Raw genomic sequence first — 21,391 nt, 5'->3', positions numbered from 1 at the left:
CTGCATCCATTAACTCATCATTTACATTAGGTATATCTCCTAATGCTATCCCTCCCCCTGCCCCCACCCCACGACAGGCCCTGGTGTGTGACGTTCCCCTTCTTGTGTCCAAGTGTTCTCATTGTTCAATTCCCACCTATGAGTGAGAATAAAAGCATTTTAAAATTCTTGATTGAAAGAATGTTATGCAAATTTATTCATTTCACGATCTGACAAATGAATAGAAGACCCATGAGGCTATCTTACATAATGTTCAAGAATTTAGGCACTGCTGTCATGCATTTTATTTCCCATTCCTGTGCTTGCTGGAAGCATGGCCTTGGGTAAGTCACTTAACCTGTCTAAGCCTCAGTTTCCTCAGCTGTAAAATCAGGATAATAACAACAATCTAATCAGGCTGTTGTGAGGATTAAATGAAATAATTTATATAAAATGCTTAGCGCAGGACCTGGCACAGAGTAAGTGCTCAATAAACTTTGGCTGACACTGCTATTAGTTTGTAACGGGAATAAAAAATTACGGTAAATAAGAGTGTATCCTTTTATTGCACAACTTTCTTCTTAGGTAACTGTGAGCACTTTACAGAGTCCCAAGTTAATCAGCACAGAATCCCCAGGAAACATTCCAGGATTCTGTAGTTACTTTACACTGGCCCCTTTGAACTGCTTATGCCATTTTTGTGTTAAGTCCGGTTGGTAGTGGCTTTGCTTCATTGGTTAGATGTCTAAGCCTCTTCCAAGCCTCAGCACATAGACTGATTTTACTTAGAAATGAGTCTAAGAAAGTGTATCTTCGTCTTCCCAGGAGTGCACACATTTTCTTTTGATGTGATTGTCATTTACTTGATAAACTGTCATTTACTTGATAATCCTCTCCAACAAGATGGTCTCTTGCTGGAAAGGATTAATGCAATTGACAGTCATGGTTTGGAGACCATGGCTGGCATGGTCTCAGGTCAATAACTGCAGAGAACAGACGATTCTCGGGAGGAAAGGTGGTGCCTCCTCCAGAGACACTTAGCGTTTTGATTTTGTTTAGGTGTCCATATGCTCATATAATTCTCGGGAAGTGCATCTAGGTTTCACTTCAACCTAAAGCTTGAGATTTGCCTGATTTAACATCGTGTGTTTCCCAGTGCTTTGCAAAATCCTAGCACAGTCTGGGCTTTTGGTTTTCTTATTGATTGAAATGCTAAAGTATTATCAGAATCATAAGAGATAAACAGACTTATTGTTACTTCTCTCTCACACTAAGCTCTCCTGCAGTGGCCTGCAAACTGCTGCATACTGGAATCACCTGGAGAACTCTGCTCAAGCCCTAAGGTTCTAATTCAATTGGTCAGGGGGTTCACTTTGAGAATGGGACTTTGAAAGGCTCCTCAGGTGATTCTAAAACTCAGCCAAGATTGAGAACTTCTGCTTTGCAGGGTGATTTCACACGCTCTCATCTTTGGATTTTTTATATACATGTTCTCTGATACGTCAAATGCATCCCTCCAACTTCTGCATAATTTGTGAATTTTCACAAATAGAATTTCAGAATAACCCTTGAGTAGTGGTTCTCAACTAGGGGTGATTTTGCCCCTTCAAGGACATTTGGCAGTGTCTGGAGACATTTTTGATTGCCCCAGCCAGGGGTGTGCTACTGGCATCTAGTGGGTAGGGGCCAGGGATGCTGCTAAATATCCTACAACATATAGGATAACCCCTACAACAAGGAAGCATTCTACCGCAAATGTCAATAGCACTGAGGTTGAGAAGCACTGCCTTAGCTTAGCCACTTTCATTTTACAAGTGGGAAAATGTGGTCCAGAGATGATAGCTTGATTTGCTCAAGGATTCATGCGTAATTATCAGCAGAATAAAATTTCTAACAATTGTAACATTATAGTGGAACCCCGCCCTTATTCTCCAATCCTCTCCCTTTTAACCTACTGCCCTAGGGACATAGTTATTCATCTTGTTTCCTTTCCCTCCTCAAATATCCCTAGGCTCTCAACAGTAGTGATTTGTTTTCTGTATTTTAGTATTTCAAATTTCTTGACTAAAAAACAGAAGCCACGTCTACTTAAGCTAAATTGCATAGCCTAATAAGGATCACTTTTCTTTGCTCTAGGATGGCATTGTTGCAACTTGTTGCTAGGCCTGGTTTGTTTTGTGCTGATCAGCACCTCTGATTGGAAGTTATATAAATCTTTGGTTAATTTAAAAAATGGGCAAATGAGGTAAGTGTTACTTCATAAATCTAGTTTGGCGAGCAAAATGTTTCTAATTTAAGGACCCACAAAATTAAATTATAAAGGGGCTTCTTGCTGATGAAAAGAACGTCAGAGTCTCCCCAGGCCTTCTCTAGTGCAGTGTGTGTGTGTGTGTGTCCAAGCCCCAGCTGCATGGACAGGGTTTAGGAAGGTGATGGAGATTTTGAATTAAAGACCTGTGAGTCCACCTTTCTTCATTTACATGTTCACTGAATACCTCTCATCTTAACCCCAGGAAAGTAATTAACTGGTTATTTCTGGAAGGTAGGATTTGGGATCATGCATGGCTAAAATGTATTTTTTTTTTTAACTTCTTTATTCTCTGTGTTGTTTTTTTTTTCTGTGAACACATTTTTGTAATAAAATGAAGCCATTTAATCAAATAATATAATTTTATTCTCAACATTTCGTGCACCATAATCTCTTGGGAGCTTAACAAATCGCTTGGGTACCATCTCCAGAGACTGATTGAGTTGGTTTGGGGGTGGGGTGGGGGCGTGGGGATGGGTAGCGTTTAGTGACTTCCCAGCTGATTTTTACGTGTGGCTAGAATTAAAAACTCCCGTCTCAGAGAGCAGTTCTCAAACTTGTCTGCATATTGCAATGCCCCGAAGAACTTCAGAACACCTGTGCCTGGGACCACCATCGAGGTTCTGATTTAATTGGTCTGGGGGTGCTGACCGGGTTTTGGGAGTGTTAAGATTTCCCCAGGTGATTCTGAAATTGGAAGGGCTGGGTAGTATCTCTGAAGAGTTTTTTTGGGGAGTTCTTAATGTTGCTGTCTTACTAAGGAGGTGTACCAACCTGTCCCTGCTTTCTGTTAAATGAGAGTTAATAAGGTGGGATTGCTCTAAACCTTAAGCACAACTGATCATAATGCTAGAAACAATAGTCCCTCTTCAGGGTGAAATAACAATGTTACAGGAACACCAATTATAAAGATAGGTTGTGCTTTTAATTGTTGAGAAAATGATGAGCTTGAAGGAGATTTTGCTTATTAAGACTGCTTTACCTTTATAAATGACTGTAAGTAGATTCATCAAGAATTGGGAGCTGCCTTGAGCTACAAACAAGCCTGTGCAATAGGTACTAATAATTGTTTTTAGCCTCCAGTTATTTTTGTCTTTTCTTTTTGCCTTTTTAAAAAGAGGGTGGGAGTGAAGAGGGCTTCCTATACTTCTGTCTTAACAGACTCTTACTATGATGATGTCCAAGTTGAATTCTGAATTTTCTTTGGTTAGACTAGCCCTGTAGCTTTTTAGAATTATTTAAAAGGGCTGCCTTCTTTGTTACAACAAAAAGTCTTCTTGGAGGTGTGAGCGGTTGAGCTCCCCCAGCGTGGTGGGCGCTAGGAAGGGCCTCTGGGGTGAGGTCTGCAGGTGGGCTTCTTAGCAGTGAGGCTGCAGCGAGACAGGACCCTGGGTCTGGAGAGCATTCCAGCTCCAGCCATGTCTGGCTTCCTACTTCTCCACAGAAGCCACTTGGGAGCAGTGTGGCCTTGCCTATGAGGGAGGCTCAGCGAACCTTCCTGGAACTGACCGGCACAGCCGGGGAGCCTGGAGCCCCTGGCTGATGACAAGTGAAATATTTCACAGAATATAAATCTTTCCTCTTGCAAATGCTCCTTTGGTGAGAAATCAGACAGCGGGTAAGAATTGGGCAGAATCCTTGTCCCAGCAAATAAAATGAAAGGATAGAGCCTCCCATCTTTGTTCTGTGATATGATAGTATGAAGTTTGTGGAAAAGAAGATTTCCTGCTTATGATGGGTCCACTGACATAATGGGCTCCTGAATGGGAGACAATGGTATCTCCCTTTATCTCACTGACAATAGAGGTGCAGGGAGAGGGGGAAGGACAGAGAGAGAGAGAGAGAGAGGCTCCCATCAGCCTGATGTGATGATATTTCACCCTGTGACTGTTTCCAGGTTGTAAGCTCTTCTGACAAAAGTCAAACAGAAGAACAAATGACTAAGGCCTTTTCAGTCTAGTTCTTGTAAGCAACTGTATGAACTTTGCAATGTTATGCTTGTTCTGGGTCTTTGAATTAGACCCTTTACCATGCACACTTCTCACATCAAAGAAGACCATATATAAAGTATTATTTTGCAGTATTATTATGACATGTCTGTGACTGTGCGATTAGCATTGTATCCACATTTTTGGCCCTCTTTACTTTTTCAGGCTTTTAAGATTTACTTAGGGAGAGAAGAAAGGATATACAGGGAGCTGGGGGTAAAAGTCAAGAGAGCAGTTGGGAAGAGACGCAGGAAAGGGAGAAGAATGAGATGACTAGAGGATTCTCCTCCAATTTGCCAAGGTCGTAGGGAAGCAGGAGTTGAAGTGTAAGCCTTGTAACTTGATTTTTTGGCTAGCTGTGAGCTACCTCTCGGGTAACACCCTTTTCCAGCTACTATCTAATGACAACATTTGCTCATTTCCATTGCAGTCATCAATCCCTTGCTGAGAATAAACTCAACTTTGGGAGGAGAGTAGGAGGAGTTGTCAGATGGGAGAACAAACAGATCCCACTGGAAGCTTCAGCCTCTCCCTAAAAGCAGGAGGAGGTAAGGACCCCTCACTGCCATTTTTACTGTCCTGCATCTGGGGTGGATTTCCAGAGTTTTTGAGATGCACCCAGATCCTGGCAATTCGAGGCTCATGGCCAGCTTGGACCCAGCACACAAGCTTGCCTATCTCCTCTGCTGTCCCTCCCTCTGAAGATTAGAACCAGCCAGTGCCAGGTGTGCCAACTGAGATGTGTCCTTTCTTGGTGCTCTTGGGAGCTTCCCACACCCCAGGCTAGAGGGTGCCCCTTTGGTCCTAGGGGTGATATGGTATCTCTCTTGCTTTTGGGATTCTGAGGGGTCCTGACCTCTCTGGGGCAAAATGGAGATTTCTAATCATGTGCTATCTGAATTTAACCTAAAAGTCAGTAAGCCACCACCCCAGCTGTTTCTTCAATGAATCCCTAGGGAGACATGGAAGCAAACAAACTTGGGCTCCATAACTTTGACTAATAAAGGTCAAAAGTCAACTGAAACCAGACTTACAAGAAAGCGCTTCATCATAGGGGTGAGGTTCAGGACTTCCATGACAAACTGTTAGGGGCTCTACAAAAACCATGAAACAAGAGCTTGTCCTGGGAACACAGGTTATACATAAATAACCTATTATATATTATGACACAGAAAGTTCTTCAGGTAAACAGACGGAAGCCAGTAGTGTTGGCACAGTGTCTTTGTCCATCGCTTGGTATGGCAGGATTTATAGCGATTCCATCCTTGAGCATGGAGTGATAACGGAGCCCATGATAAATATGCAAGGCACAGTGCTAAGTGCCTTAGGTATATTTTCCCATTTAATCCTCACAACAACCTTATGAAGTAGGCACTATTACAACTCTATTACGCAGAAAACACTTTGCTCAGAGAGGTTAAGTCATGTGTGCAGGCTCGGCCGGATGGAAGGTAGAGGAGCCTCTAGAGCTCATATTCTTACTGTTCTCCCCTTTAGAGGTTCTTTGCTGCTACTGTGGGGGTGGAGGGGATGTTCCAAGGTGTTGAGCCTCATGGATTTTCCTACTACAGGTTAATGGATGTGAGAATAAAATCCTCCCTTTCATTTAGATTAACTGTGCCAACAAATTAATTATGAGACCATGAGGCTGAGAGACTCCAGCTCTTCAAATGTGCTAGGTGAAATGAACGACTCCTTCTTGACTTCATTGTAGTTGCTTTAAATAGCAATGTTGAATCTTCACGTAGGACTTTCAGTCATGGCTTTGGACCAACTTCCTCTTGAAAGTAAGTTGAGAAATCTACAATTCCTAGGTAGATGAACAAACAAAATATCCCCTGTACTCTGACAAACAATCATTTACAAAACCAACAAAACTGCAGTAGGGTTTTCTCATTTTGTAGGGGAATATTTTAAGGACTGTTTCTCTACTTACCTTGAAAATTATGGGCATCTTCACCTGGGACTTGGGCAACAAGGACCTCAGTGGCACCATCGCTGAATGACCAGACTTGATGGCAGGGCAGTTTGAAGGTGGTGTAGGGAACAGCACAGTGGTGTGGAAAATCTGGCTCTGGCTGTGACACCAATCCATCCCATGACTTGAACTAGCCCCCATCACCTTCCCTCAGCTTGCTTCACTGGCTTGGGATGGGAAGAAGAACACCTGCCCTCCCCACCTTGCTGGTCATAGGCATTCCTGGAGAACATGTCAAATAATGAAGGTCCACATGCAACTTGTATATTGTGTGACTCATTTTGCTCATTGTAAATACTTGACTCACATTTTCTAGATGCCAGGTACTGTGCTTTATTTTAACTTATTTAATTCTTACAACAGTCCCACAAGGAGATATTACTTTTATCTGGATTTTGCAGATGAGAAGATGAACGCACATAGGAAGAAATTTGCTCAGGGTCACTTACGACTAGCACATTGTGTGATATTGTAATATAATGAGAAATATATTTTAAGTCTTTGTCTCTAGTTCCTGGCAGAGAGCTCCGGAAACTCTTGTGCTTTCCTGAGTGACAGGGGTGAAAGGAGCATCTTTTGTTATTAATCATAAGCCATTTTCAAACATACCTGAGTTATATAATGTTAATAATGCTAATAAGGTAACTGTTGGTGAGCCTCAAGATAGTCTCGGAATGGGAGCTGGTTGCTAGAGGAACCAATCACTCGATTAGAGAATTGGAATTTTTAGTCCCTCACCCTGACTTCTGGAGAGGGAGAAGGATGGAGATTGAATTCAATCACCAATGGCCAATGATTTAATCAACCATGCCTATGTGATGGAACACAGGAACCCTAAACAACATAAAAGTCCTTAACAACAGGATTTGGTGAGCTTCTGGATTGGTGAACACATTGAGGTGGTAGAAGGCTAGAGTTCAGGAGATGACATGGGAAGACATGGAAGCTTTGTGTCCCTTCCCATATACCTTGCTTTCTGCATCTCTTCCATTTGGCTCCTCCTGAGTTGTATCCTTGTGTAAAAAACCAGTATTAGTCACTAAACTGTTTTCCTGAATCCTATGAGCTGTTCTTTCAGTTTATCAAACCTGAGAAGGGTTCAGAAAAACCCCCAGCTTATAGCTGGTTGGTCAGAAGTATGGGAAGCTTGGGACTTGTGATTAGCATCTGATATGGGGGCTGTCTTATGGGACTGAGCCCTTGTGGGATCTGATGCTAACTCCACATAGACAGCTTTAGAAAATTGAATTAAATTGTAGGACACCTAGTTGGTATCTGGAGAGTTGAAAATTAGTTGTTGGTGTGGAAAAACCCACACACTTGGTGTCAGAAGTGTTGTGAGTATAAACAGATTGTGGTAACACGGTACAGCCAGACTAAAACCCAGGCTGTCTGAACGTAGTATGTTTCTAATAACTGCTATAGTCCTCTATCTGACCTCCTTCAAAGTGTATTCAGTTTTGACATATCTTTTTTTTTCCGGTGGTAGTGAGGGTTCTCATATTTCTGAATAAAGAGGTAATGTGTTTGTGCAGCCTAAAGGAGGCCAGAACTACAGCTTAACTGTTGTGAGACCTTGTGGCCTTCAGATTTCAGAATCTTGCCTTGTGGAAGATCATGGTTCAGTTTGAGGACTCTGATGTTTTTATTTTATTAGGTATTCCAAATGCACTACCGTTTTTTTCCCCTAGAGAATATTAAATTGTGTCCATATTGTATTTTTGTAAATTGTAAAATTACTTCTATAGTCACCTCATTCATTTATATCATTAATATGTGACTTACAGTTGAGTTAGTGCCTCCTTGACAACAGTGATTATTGGTGTGCCTCTCAACATCCAGCAGAATGTGGGAATGTAAGTCACTCAGCACAAATCTATTGATTTTATTTGTTTTTATTAATTTTAAAAATTACAACAACCTGCATTCAGTGTGGAACAAATAAAATAATGCCAAAATGCCAATGAAAAGAAAGATAAAACCTCCTATAATCACACCACTCTGTGATAGTTATATAAAAGCAATATCTGTAGAGTTTTGTTTATAAAAGGCTGTGATTCAAGAATTTTATACCCAGCCAGGTTGTCTTTTATGTGTGAAAGTGACAGAAATATATTCTCTGTAGACCACGTTTCAAAAAAATTATATGATAGGGAATTTTCCTGGGCAAGATTTAACATGAGTCTCTGTTGAAAAAAGTGCTTGAAGATAAATTCCAGGTGACCAAGGGTGATAGACGCTAGAGTGAATGATTAAAATAGGAAAGCTAGAGTATAAAAAAGGTTGGGAGCAAACACTGAAGCCAGTTAATGTACATTTATTTATATATCTAGATAATTATAAATATTAGAGACTATATATAAATGCTTTAATTATATTTCTCTTTATAAAATAAAAGCAAATATAAAAATATCACCTAGAAGATAATATAGTACAATAATAATTATGTGGTAATCTGAATCTATACCTCCAACTAGTATCATCAAAATCTAAGATGGAAGCTCTGGGAACGGGTGGAGTGAAGGAATGGGTGGAAACAGTATGAGTGGAAATCAGGGCTGGGGTGGATTTCAAGGCATCTGACTTGGACTACTAATCATTTGAAACTGGGGTTTCTTTATGCCCTGAAAATGAAATGTTATTAGTCAAGTGAGGATGATTATTATTTTAAGTAATGCTATTCCTTAAAATATTTAGCTAAGTGACTTCATGGCTTTTAGGCAATTACATAATTTCTGCATTTTGTTTTTGAGCCTGGTTTTCTCTGAGTTCCTGTTTTGCTGCTAATCTTCAGTGTGTGTTTCTGAAAATAACCATGATGATAGGAAGCATATTTTTCTGTATGCCTATGACTGGTGTCTGACTACCCTACTGGTACTAGAAATTAAAAAGACACTTTCCTGTAATTAATATTTTCCCCTGTGTTTTGTCTGAAAGTCGTTAAGTTGAAGCTGGAATTATAGATGTGTGTACATCTCTCTTTAAGGAAACACACAAAACAAATGAGAATTTACCAAATGATATCATTCTCCACTGACTGAATTTATATATGACACTTCTTGAATGTAGTTTTCTCATAATGTGGGGGCACACCTGCATTGGAAATAGCTTCTTTGAGAAATGTTGGATGTTGCAATTTGGTAATATCTTAAGTGTGAGTTTGTGTGTGTGGGGGTTGGGGGGAAGGGAGGGTAAGGAAGGATTCACAGTGTTCAGAAGAGGACCGATGAGGCTCCCTCCACTAGCAGGCTAGTAGCGCAAAGCCTAATCAACACTTCAGCGAGGAAGTTAGCAGCCTTCCTCCTGACCTGACTGCTTGCACTTCTGGTGGTGGCAACGCTGTCAAGCCTCATTACTGGAAAGTTCATCTTGTTAAATTTCTACTTAGAGCAGGGGATGTGTTAAGAGATAGCTCAGACTCTGTGGCCATTATGACATCAAACTCAGACTGACATTCCAAGTGGTAGTCAAGGAGATTTTTTTATAGCTTCATCGAAAAATGTGAACATTGGCTGGGCACAGTGGCTCACACCTGTAATCCCAGCACTTTGGGAGGCCAAGATGGCTGGATCATTTGAGGTCAGGAGTTTGAGACCAGCCTGGCCAACATGGTAAAACCCTGTTTCCACTAAAAATAACAAAAACAATTTAGCTGGGCATGGTGGTACATGCCTGTATCCCAGCTACTTGGGAGGCTGAGGCAGGAGAATTACTTGAACCTGGAAGGTGGAGGTTGAAGTGAGCTGAGATCACACCACTGTACTCTAGCCTGGGCAATGGAGTGAGACTCCTTCTCAAAAAAAGAAAAAAAAAGAAAGAAATGTGAACATTAATAAACGACTTAAGTCACCGTATCTGCATACTACTGGATTAGATTTAACAGACGCAATCTTGGCTGAATAATGAAAGGAGTTTGGCATGAGTTCCAGGGTCAAAGCAGAAGTAAAAGCAAAACCAGTGATGGGCATAGGCTTGAAATATATATTAATACACTCACCAGGTAGTGCTGCATTAATAAATAAACTCAGAAATCTTAGGGGGTGAAGGCAACAAAGGCTTATTTCTTGCTTGCATAAAGTCCTATATGGGTTAGGCGATTCTCTGGGCAGCACTCCCTCTGCCTTGTTATGCTGCTGTCTCAACATGTGGCCTCCAGGGTTGCCAAGGCAAAGGACTAGAGGTCACTTCCTTATGCTGTGGCCCAGGAGAAACACATATGACTTCTGCATACATTTCACCAGCTATGACTAGTCACATGGTCATACCTAACTGCAAGAGAGCTGGGGAGTAGAGACTTCCTGAGTGACAGGAGGAGAGACAGGTATAGGTGAGCACTAGAAGCCTCTACCACACATAGGAAGCAAGTGTTTATGGTCAGCATGGAATCGGGAATGGCTAGAGTCTGATGTTATGAATATTCAGCATGGGATTAATTTATATTGAAACTAATAATATCTTAATACATTTTAAAAAATAAATCAGCCTCTTTGGATACCTTCCTTGGCCACTGGCCATGCCTTAGTAGGATTATCTACTATTAACATCTGGGTTCCTTACTCCAGTCTGGCCCATCTGCCTAACGTCCTGGCATCCTCCCTGCCTTGCAAGGGTCATCCCTCACTCTGTTTGTGAAACCCATAGCTGCATGGCACAGGCGGTAAGGATGTGGTGAGACCTTACCAGGGCATGCTTCTCAACACCTCGAAGTACTTTCTTGCTGTCATTGTTCCAGACATGCTGACACAGGCCCTACATAAGCAGAGAGGGCCCCCACCTTCCTCTCTGGTGAACGTCTATTGCTTCTCTATACAGTGTGGTTGGTTGAAAGAGTGATTTTAGGAGTCCAAATCTCGTCTCTGTCATTAGCAAAGAATGAGACCCTGAGCAAGGGACTTAACTTCACTGTGCCTCAGTTTCCTCATCTGTGGATATAATAATAACACCTTCCTGTTAGAGTTGTTGTGATGATTAAGTGAGTTAATACATGAAAAGTGCTTAGAATAGTGCCTGGTGAGTGGAAAGTGATTAGAAAACATTAGCTATGATCACTGTTCTTCAAGACTCAGTTCAAATGTAACTGAAACTTCCCTAAACTTGCTTCTTTTCTGGGTGCCTTCAGCACTCTGCAAATGTCTCTGTTATAACATTTATCATGATATATAATAATTATTAATTTACCCATTCTTCTCTCTCGTTAGACTATGATTACTCAAGGGCAATGTACTGCTCACCATTTACTCTAGTCCTTGACAGAGTGTCTGACATACAAAATAGATTACCAAGTGTTTTCTGAATTGATGGGCAGAGCCAGGGTGATAGAAATTGCTACAATTCACCAATATACAGTTCTTCTGTCCTTCCTGTGCACAAAGCAAAGATATGTTTCCCAGCTCCCTATGCATCTAGATGAACCACATAACTGAGTTCTGGAATGTGAGAAGAAATGATGTGTGCCACTTTTCAGGCTTGTCATAAACTCAATGCACAAAATTCCATGAGCTCCTTCTTTCCCTTTCCTTCAATTGGCTGGATATGGTAGCATTTTAAGATAGAACACGCCCAAATCTCTGAGTCACCACTTGGAAGAGAGGGACCTAGACTTTAAAATTGTGTCAAGCTTTTGAAATCTGAACCTGTTTGTTATAGCAGTGAGTGTATTTACCTGGCTAATAAAACAAGAATCTGGACACAATAACATTTTTTTCTGCAGGTTTCATGGCATGATATGGCTTAATCCACAGACAAAGGCTGCTGAGCCCAGAACAGCTTATTGGACCAGCCCCTATGAGAAGCAGTAATGTATAGAAGCAAACTGAACCCAAGGAAAGATTGGTGATACTTTGGGAGGGATGACAGAGGAAGGGGAAACACACTGTCCATCCCTGTCCCAGCAAGGAGCCAGCTCCCATTCAGCAGTCTCTGTGAACATCTAGGTAGCTTCCCCATTCTTTCTCTCCAGTTGTGAGCAGCCACCAACTATGATGCCCCTCTTCCAGCAGGCTTTGCTTTCACATCACAAAGCATCATCCTGAGAAACAATTACAGTTCTTTTCAGAGTTCTGGTTCCTTCATAGGTACCTATTGTCCTAATAAATGGAATTCCTTGGAACACAAAAGCATTTATTTCCTCTTTTAGCTAATTTAATTTTTACAGCTCTGGTGAAAAAATATTTTATGTTTTTACTCAACGTGATTTTAAGATAGCTTATTCTTGGATTCAATTTTGTTTTCATTTTCTAGAAAATCAATTTAATTCACAGAAGTTTCATTCATTTAGTGGCTTTCCTTGCACATGGTTAATGCTTAAGCATTTGATAAGCATTCCTCTTAGCAATATCTTTACAAGGTTCAACCAGAGAAGGTGTTAGATGGGGGAAATCCTCTACATTTGGGCAAAGCCTCTTTCCTCTGGACTAATTGAAATGGAAAATCAGTCTGAATTGGTGAAATTGAATTGCAAACTATTTTTCAAGGAGATTCCTGTGTGATTTCAAGTTGCTCAAACTAAACTTAGAAAAGGGCACACTAACAAAGCTTTTTAAGTTATCTCCATCTAGCTTCCTGGTGAAGAGGCTACATTGTCTGGGTAAATACCTGGGGTTCGTCATCTCATGCCAAGAAAATTTAGGACACGGACCCACATGAGGCGTTTAGGAAGGGAGATTTAATAGGCGAAAGAAAGGGAAAGGAAAACAGCTTGTTCTCTAGAGTGAGAGAGAGGAGACTTCTGAGAGGAAAAGGCCAGCTGGCGGCAGATGCGCCAGATTTTATAGTCCAGCTTGAGGAGGCATCATTTGATTTATGTAAGGCTCACACTTTGGTTCAATCAGGTGTGGCGTTTACAAAGCACGTGGGGAAGGCTGGTCACCCCACCCTAATCTTATTATGCAAATGAACATTCCCCTTGGCTGGTGGCTTCATTTTGTCTGCTCCTTAGTGTACACGTGGCTGGCAGAGACGGGAAGATGGAGCGGCCATTTTCTTTTTTTTTTTTTTTATTATTATACTTTAGGTTTTATGGTACACGTGCGCAATGTGCAGGTAAGTTACATATGTATACATGTGCCATGCTGGTGCGCTGCACCCACTAACTCGTCATCTAGCATTAGGTATATCTCCCAGTGCTATCCCTCCCCCCTCCTCCCACCCCACAACAGTCCCCGAAGTGTGATGTTCCCCTTCCTGTGTCCATGTGTTCTCATTGTTCAGTTCCCACCTATGAGTGAGAATATGCGGTGTTTGGTTTTTTGTTCTTGTGATAGTTTACTGAGAATGATGATTTCCAATTTCATCCGTGTCCCTACAAAGGACATGAACTCATCATTTTTTATGGCTGCATAGTATTCCATGGTGTATATGTGCCACATTTTCTTAATCCAGTCTATCATTGTTGGACATTTGGCTTGGTTCCAAGTCTTTGCTATTGTGAATAATGCCGCAATAAACATACGTGTGCATGTGTCTTTATAGCAGCATGATTTATAGTCCTTTGGGTATATACCCAGTAATGGGATGGCTGGGTCGAATGGAATTTCTAGTTCTAGATCCCTGAGGAATCGCCACACTGACTTCCACAAGGGTTGAACTAGTTTATAGTCCCACCAACAGTGTAAAAGTGTTCCTATTTCTCCACATCCTCTCCAGCACCTGTTGTTTCCTGACTTTTTAATGATGGCCATTCTAACTGGTGTGAGATGGTATCTCATTGTGGTTTTGATTTGCATTTCTCTGATGGCCAGTGATGGTGAGTATTTCTTTCATGTGTTTTTTGGCTGCATAAATGTCTTCTTTTGAAAAGTGTCTGTTCATGTCCTTTGCCCACTTTTTGATGGGGTTGTTTGTTTTTTTCTTGTAAATTTGTTGGTGTTCATTGTAGATTCTGGATATTAGCCCTTTGTCAGATGAGTAGGTTGCGAAAATTTTCTCCCATTTTGTAGGTTGCCTGTTCACTCTGATGGTAGTTTCCTTTGCTGTGCAGAAGCTCTTGAGTTTAATTAGATCCCATTTGTCAATTTTGGCTTTTGTTGCCATTGCTTTTGGTGTTTTAGACATGAAGTTCTTGCCCATGCCTATGTCCTGAATGGTAATGCCTAGGTTTTCTTCTAGGGTTTTTATAGTTTTAGGTCTAACATTTAAGTCTTTAATCCATCTTGAATTGATTTTTGTATAAGGTGTAAGGAAGGGATCCAGTTTCAGCTTTCTACATATGGCTAGCCAGTTTTCCCAGCACCACTTATTAAATAGGGAATCCTTTCCCCATTTCTTGTTTTTCTCAGGTTTGTCAAAGATCAGATAGTTGTAGATATGTGGCATTATTTCTGATGGCTCTGTTCTGTTCCATTGATCTATATCTCTGTTTTGGTACCAGTACCATGCTGTTTTGGTTACTGTAGCCTTGTAGTATAGTTTGAAGTCAGGTAGCGTGATGCCTCCAGCTTTGTTCTTTTGGCTTAGGATTGACTTGGCGATGTGGGCTCTTTTTTGGTTCCATATGAACTTTAAAGTAGTTTTTTCCAATTCTGTGAAGAAAGTCATTGGTAGCTTGATGGGGATGGCATTGAATCTATAAATTACCTTGGGAAGGATGGCCATTTTCACGATATTGATTCTTCCTACCCATGAGCATGGAATGTTCTTCCATTTGTATGTATCCTCTTTTATTTCCTTGAGCAGTGGTTTGTAGTTCTCCTTGAAGAGGTCCTTCACATCCCTTGTAAGTTGGATTCCTAGGTATTTTATTCTATTTGAAGCAATTGTGAATGGGAGTTCACTCATGATTTGGCTCTCTGTCTGTCTGTTATTGATGTATAAGAATGCTTGTGATTTTTGTACATTGATTTTGTATCCTGAGACTTTGCTGAAGTTGCTTATCAGCTTAAGGAGATTTTGGGCTGAGACAATAGGGTTTTCTAGATATACAATCATGTCATCTGCAAACAGGGACAATTTGACTTCCTCTTTTCCTAATTGAATACCCTTGATTTCCTTCTCCTGCCTAATTACCCTGGCCAGAACTTCCAACACTATGTTGAATAGAAGTGGTGAGAGAGGGCATCCCTGTCTTGTGCCAGTTTTCAAAGGGAATGCTTCCAGTTTTTGCCCATTCAACATGATATTGGCTGTGGGTTTGTCATAGATAGCTCCTATTATTTTGAGATACGTCCCATCAATACTTAATTTATTGAGAGTTTTTAGCATGAAGGGTTGTTGAATTTTGTCAAAGGCCTTTTCTGCATCTATTGAGATAATCATGTGGTTTTTGTCTTTGGTTCTGTTTATATGCTGGATTACATTTATTGATTTGCGTATATTGAACCAGCCTTGCATCCCAGGGATGAAGCCCACTTGATCATGGTGGATAAGCTTTTTGATGTGCTGCTGGATTCTCTTTGCCAGTATTTTATTGAGGATTTTTGCATCAATGTTCATCAAGGATATTGGTCTAAAATTCTCTTTTTTTGTTGTGTCTCTGCTAGGCTTTGGTATCAGGATGATGCTGGCCTCATAAAATGAGTTAGGGAGGATTCCCTCTTTTTCTATTGATTGGAATAGTTTCAGAAGGAATGGTACCAGCTCCTCCTTGTACCTCTGGTAGAATTTGGCTGTGAACCCATCTGGTCCTGGACTTTTTTTGGTTGGTAAGCTATTGATTATTGCCACAATTTCAGCTCCTGTTATTGGTCTATTCAGAGATTCAACTTCTTCCTGGTTTAGTCTTGGGAGGGTGTATGTGTTGAGGAATTTATCCATTTCTTCTAGATTTTCTAGTTTATTTGCGTAGAGGTGTTTGTAATATTCTCTGATGGTAGTTTGTATTTCTGTGGGATCGGTGGTGATATCCCCTTTGTCATTTTTTATTGCATCTATTTGATTCTTCTCTCTTTTTTTCTTTATTAATCTTGCTAGTGGTCTATCAATTTTGTTGATCCTTTCAAAAAACCAGCTCCTGGATTCATTAATTTTTTGAAGGGTTTTTTGTGTCTCTATTTCCTTCAGTTCTGCTCTGATTTTAGTTATTTCTTGCCTTCTGCTAGCTTTTGAATGTGTTTGCTCTTGCTTTTCTAGTTCTTTTAATTGTGATGTTAGGGTGTCAATTTTGGATCTTTCCTGCTTTCTCTTGTGGGCATTTAGTGCTATAAATTTCCCTCTACACACTGCTTTGAATGCATCCCAGAGATTCTGGTATGTTGTGTCTTGGTTCTCGTTGGTTTCAAAGAACATCTTTATTTCTGCCTTCATTTCGTTATGTACCCAGTAGTCATTCAGGAGCAGGTTGTTCAGTATCCATGTAATTGAGCAGTTTTGAGTGAGATTCTTAATCCTGAGTTCTAGCTTGATTGCACTGTGATCTGAGAGATAGTTTGTTATAATTTCTGTTCTTTTACATTTATTGAGGAGAGCTTTACTTCCAAGTATGTGGTCAATTTTGGAATAGGTGTGGTGTGGTGCTGAAAAAAATGTATATTCTGTTGATTTGGGGTGGAGAGTTCTGTAGATGTCTATTAGGTCCGCTTGGTGCAGAGCTGAGTTCAGTTCCTGGGTATCCTTGTTGACTTTCTGTCTCGTTGATCTGTCTAATGTTGACAGTGGGGTGTTAAAGTCTCCCATTATTAATGTGTGGGAGTCTAAGTCTCTTTGTAGGTCACTCAGGACTTGCTTTATGAATCTGGGTGCTCCTGTATTGGGTGCATATATATTTAGGATAGTTAGCTCTTCTTGTTGAATTAATCCCTTTACCATTATGTAATGGCCTTCTTTGTCTCTTTTGCTCTTTGTTGGTTTAAAGTCTGTTTTATCAGAGACTAGGATTGCAACCCCTGCCTTTTTTTGTTTTCCATTTGCTTGGTAGATCTTCCTCCATCCTTTTATTTTGAGCCTATGTGTGTCTCTGCACGTGAGATGGGTTTCCTGAATACAGCACACTGATGGGTCTTGAGTCTTTATCCAATTTGCCAGTCTGTGTCTTTTAATTGGAGCATTTAGTCCATTTACATTTAAAGTTAATATTGTTATGTGTGAATTTGATCCTGTCATTATGATGTTAGCTGGTTATTTTGCTCGTTAGTTGATGCAGTCTCTTCCTAGTCTCGATGGTCTTTACATTTTGGCATGATTTTGCAGCGGCTGGTACCGGTTGTGCCTTTCCATGTTTAGAGCTTCCTTCAGGAGCTCTTTTAGGGCAGGCCTGGTGGTGACAAAATCTCTCAGCATTTGCTTGTCTGTAAAGTATTTTATTTCTCCTTCACTTATGAAGCTTAGTTTGGCAGGATATGAAATTCTGGGTTGAAAATTCTTTTCTTTAAGAATGTTGAATATTGGCCCCCACTCTCTTCTGGCTTGTAGGGTTTCTGCCGAGAGATCAGCTGTTAGTCTGATGGGCTTCCCTTTGATGGTAACCCGACCTTTCTCTCTGGCTGCCCTTAACATATTTTCCTTCATTTCAACTTTGGTGAATCTGACAATTATGTGTCTTGGAGTTGCTCTTCTCGAGGAGTATCTTTGTGGTGTTCTCTGTATTTCCTGAATCTGAATGTTGGCCTGCCTTGCTAGATTGGGGAAGTTCTCCTGGATAACATCCTGCAGAGTGTTTTCCAACTTGTTTCCATTCTCCCCGTCACTTTCAGGTACACCAATCAGACGTAGATTTGGTCTTTCCACATAGTCCCACATTTCTTGGAGGATTTGCTCGTTTCTTTTTATTCTTTTTTCTCTAAACTTCCCTTCTCACTTCATTTCATTCATTTCATCTTCCAGGGCTGACACCCTTTCTTCCATTTGATTGCATTGGCTCCTGAGGCTTCTGCATTCTTCACGTAGTTCTCGAGCCTTGGTTTTCAGCTCCATCAGCTCCTTTAAGCACTTCTCTGTATTGGTTATTCCAGTTATACAATCTTCTAAATTTTTTTCAAAGTTTTCAACTTCTTTGCCTTTGGTTTGAATATCCTCCCGTAGCTCAGAGTAATTTGATCGTCTGAAGCCTTCTTCTCTCAGCTCGTCAAAGTCATTCTCCGTCCAGCTTTGTTCCATTGCTGGTGAGGAACTGCGTTCCTTTGGAGGAGGAGAAGTACTCTGCTTTTTAGAGTTTCCAGTTTTTCTGCTCTGTTTTTTCCCCATCTTTGTGGTTTTATCTACTTTTGGTCTTTGATGATGCTGATGTACAGATGGGTTTTTGGTGTGGATGTCCTTTCTGTTAGTTTTCCTTCTAACAGACAGGACCTTCAGCTGCAGGTCTGTTGGAGTACCTGGCCGGCCGTGTGAGGTGTCAGTCTGCCCCTGCTGGGGGGTGCCTCCCAGTTAAGCTGCTCGGGGGTCAGGGGTCAGGGACCCACTTGAGGAGGCAGTCTGCCCGTTCTCAGATCTCCAGCTGCGTGCTGGGAGAACCACTGCTCTCCTCAAAGCTGTCAGACAGGGACATTTAAGTCTGCAGAGGTTACTGCTGTCTTTTTGTTTCTCTGTGCCCTGCCCCCAGAGGTGGAGCCTACAGAGGCAGGCAGGCCTCCTTGAGCTGTGGTGGGCTCCACCCAGTTCAAGCTTCCAGGCTGCTTTGTTTACCTAAGCGAGCCTGGGCAATGGCGGGCGCCCCTCCCCCAGCCTCGCTGCCGACTTGCTGTTTGATCTCAGACTGCTGTGCTGGCAAACAGCGAGACTCCGTGGGCATAGGACCCTCTGAGCCAGGTGCGGGCTATAATCTCCTGGGGCACCGTTTCCTAAGCCCGTCGGAAAAGCACAGTATTCGGGTGGGAGTGGCCCGATTTTCCAGGTGCCGTCTGTCACCCCTGGAAAGGGAACTCCCTGACCCCTTGTGCTTCCCGAGTGAGGCAATGCCTCGCCCCTGCTTCGGCTGGCGCACGGTGCACTCACCCACTGACCTGCGCCTACTGTCTGGCACTCCCTAGTGAGATGAACACGGTACCTCAGATGGAAATGCAGAAATCACCCGTCTTCTGCGTCGCTCACGCTGGGAGCTGTAGACCGGAGCTGTTCCTATTCGGCCATCTTCGGAGCGGCCATTTTCTAGCCACCATGTCTAGTCCCAGGTAGTTCTTTCCTGCCGGCATTCACCATGAAAGCTCCCAGCGTGCTTGTCTATGTCTGCAGCTCGACTTCACAGGCTGCTCTTTGTTAGACAATGATTTGGGGCAGCTTTTCATTAAAAGAAAAACCTTACCAAGGACTTCTGGACTATCTGCCTAAGTAATTTCTTCTTAACTCCTGTATCACTAGTACTTAGAATCTGTATCTGTACCTATATATATCTTACAAAATTCTCCTGGGTTCTTGAAAACTCTTTGCTCTCAAGTCCTTTAAACATTCCTCTTGTACTTTTGTTTACTAAATTATGAAGAAAGACTATTAGCAAAAGGAAGTCCCTGTCTGTATAATTGTAATTTGTGAATTATAGGCTTTTATATTTAAAGTCCGGTAACAATTCATGCTTGGAAAGAAATTTCTTGACTAATTGATCATGGGTTTTTTTTTGAGACAGGGTCTCACTCTGCCACCCAGGCTGGAGTGCAGCTGTGCGATCTCAGCTCACTGCAGCCTCTGCCTCCTGGGTTCGAGCAATTCTCCCACCTCAGCCTTCTGAGTAGCTGGGACTACAGGCGCACACCACCATGCCTAAGTTTTGTATTTTTTGGTAGAGACGGAGTTTTGCCATGTTGGCCAGGCTGGTATCAAACTCCTGACCTCAAGTGATCCTCCCACCTCAGCCTCCCAAAGTGCTGGGATTACAGGCATGAGCCAGTGCATCTGGCCTAATCGACCATGTTTTTAGTGTTATAACTAAGGGATTTTTGGATTGAATGATAGGTGTTTTTGATTTGTGTGGCTTTGGAAAGGAAAACTGGCCCTTCTGAAGACATCAGTTCTTCCCTGGAAAGCGAAGTCAGAGATAGCTATAAGGCAAGACTTGTGCTTTTCAGTGTCAGACATTGTTCCTTTATGTTTAGGGCACTGCTTGTGCTATAGCACAGAGGAGGCATATTCTGGAAGGACATGTTTCTCTGAAGTGAACTTTAAAGTTCAATGAATAGATTTTACTTACACATAGGAAAGTAGATGGTGGTCATGTAAAATGGAAATATGCCACTCTTGATGTTTTCTTCTTTGTGTTACAGATCTATGCCCTGATAGGTCTTCAGTTACTCATGGTGAAACATATAAGCCTTGAAAAACTTTTTGGTGAGCTCATAGATTATCTATAAGATGGTTTATGGCCATGTGTCTTATAGGGTAACAACATAATTTATCCTCCAAGTTTGGACGCTTTTGAGAGTAAAAAGGGGAGTTATCAATCATTATGTCAAGCAAATAAGCAAAAATGGGACTTTTCTAAGCAACTTAGACATATGGTCATTCTACTTATGAGAAATATATGTCTTTTATAGGTTAGATATTAGGTCCCATAAGAGCATGTGGCCAAGATGGCCAGCTCCACCAAAGATTCATACTTCCCCTTCCATAGTATGGAGTTGTGCTGGGAAGCAGTTTTTCTACCAGGGACAACATCTTCTAGTCCCTTTACATCTAAGTAGTACCATGCCAAAGAAATGTTTTTTTCTTTGTAAAAAAACAAAAAATGTAAGTAGTATCATGCCAAAGAAATGTTTTGGAAGTGAGATGTTTCACTTTGGAACCAAGGAACTGAAAAAACAGGTATGCCTCCACCTTCCTCACCTTCCCCTCCACTCATCTCTATCTCCATCTGTAGGCTGAATGCAGAAGTCTCCAGGACCCTAATGGAGGGAAGATCTACAAGACAGAATGATTCCGGGTCCCAAATGAACATGTGAAAAGCTGCCTGCTGGTCAGAAACATCCATATTGCAGTCTTTACGGCACAAAAAATTAAAATATATTAAGCCTCTTAGGTTGTCACATTTGTTATAGCAGCTAGCATTACCATAGCTAATACTGAATACTTTAATTCAATACATCCAACCACTATTGAGAATCTACTATCTTTCCATTGGGAATACAAAGACATGTAAGATCTGGTCACTGTCCTCAAGAAGCTTAGAGTCTGGGGGAAGTACAGATGTGTATATGTTATGGTAATTTAAAGTTCTTAATAAAAGGAGATGAATTTTGAATGCTGATTTGAGTTGTCTGCAGCATATTCAAATGGCACTATCTT

At 41.4% G+C, this 21,391-nt stretch overlaps 1 long non-coding RNA gene across 2 annotated transcripts; it reads left to right on the top strand.

Annotated features, from left to right (window-relative positions):
- The first annotated feature begins 5,483 nt into the window (after positions 1-5,483).
- LOC129030204 (uncharacterized) lies at positions 5,484-21,121 on the top strand. Of its 2 annotated transcripts, XR_008500581.1 has the most exons (4): positions 5,484-5,726; positions 5,886-6,062; positions 20,374-20,437; positions 20,967-21,121. It is a non-coding gene; the product is annotated as an uncharacterized LOC129030204 (long non-coding RNA). The 2 variants fall into 2 exon arrangements; XR_008500582.1 differs by lacking the exons at positions 5,484-5,726; positions 5,886-6,062 and adding an exon at positions 6,962-7,122.
- Positions 21,122-21,391: the final 270 nt, after the last annotated feature.

The sequence above is a fragment of the Pongo pygmaeus genome, chromosome 12, assembly GCF_028885625.2.
Source record: "Pongo pygmaeus isolate AG05252 chromosome 12, NHGRI_mPonPyg2-v2.0_pri, whole genome shotgun sequence".
NCBI classification, from domain to species: Eukaryota; Metazoa; Chordata; class Mammalia; order Primates; family Hominidae; genus Pongo; species Pongo pygmaeus.
This window is presented reverse-complemented; position numbering and strand designations above follow the sequence as displayed.